This window comes from Neltuma alba, unplaced genomic scaffold (genome assembly GCF_004799145.2).
Source record: "Neltuma alba isolate B1F8T4 unplaced genomic scaffold, ASM479914v2 tig00010331_pilon, whole genome shotgun sequence".
Classification (NCBI taxonomy): Eukaryota; Viridiplantae; Streptophyta; class Magnoliopsida; order Fabales; family Fabaceae; genus Neltuma; species Neltuma alba.
In genome coordinates, this window is record NW_021635242.1 from 61,277 (window position 1) to 62,342 (window position 1,066).

Sequence of the window (1,066 nt, forward strand, 5' to 3'; positions counted from 1 at the left end):
CGTTTAGTTAAAAACGATGGTTAGAACTCGACGAAACCCTTCGCCAAAGAGACCTCCAGTTCAGGACGCAAGGGTCCCTCTCGATCCACTATAGTTAATTCTGGATCATCTTGGGCAACAGTAAAAGACCATCGAGAATACGAGGGCAGCACAAGCTCACCCGAAACAAGAGAGGGATGCCACAATAGCTGCAACAGCAGTGACAGTGGCTAATGTCACACCTTACTTATATAGTACCTTAGCATTCATTTAGAACTATTCCAGACCATGTTGGATGGTCTTACACTTAAAAATTTTAATTTGGACGTTAATTTTCGGAAAATTACTGTTCACTGTCCAGTTTTCAGATTACAGGTCTAACTTTGAAAAATCATAACTAATTCTAGAAAACTCGTATGGAGGTGTTCCAAAATTCTACAGAAAGCTCTTTCAATGCTCTTTAAAGAAAAAATATTCAACTGAACTCACCCTCACTAAAAACGTACAGTTTATTGGATTAAGATTACTATTTGTTTGGTAAAATCTGGACTTTCCAGATTCTCCGCCTTAACTTTGAAAATTCATATCTCTTCGTATACACATCCAAATGAGGTGATTCACCACTCATTTTAAAGCTTGGGATGTGAGCTATAAGTATACCAAATTTCATAGCTTAACTCATTCATATGATAGGTCAAACTAAAGCTCAAAACTAACTGCTCCATGACCTACGTTTTATCCCTTAACATCTCTTTACTTTAATCCTTTTTATTTCTTTGGCATACCTAACATAGGCTTACTTTTTCCCATTCATGCTCATACATTCCTATACATGCTATAAGCTTTATAATTAAATACATGGCATTCACAACATAATTATAACATAGGAGAATTATACATTGAATATTAGTATCAATCATTAGCATCAATAATTCTCCACTTCTTCTCCTTGCTTCTCATGCCATTAGTGCCCATCATTGATTGACCTAAATGGTTGGTTACGAAGGGGTGAGATTCGAGGGAATCTCAGTAGCAAACATTACCACATACATGCACAAGATGGATGCTAGTGTATGGTATGTAGTTT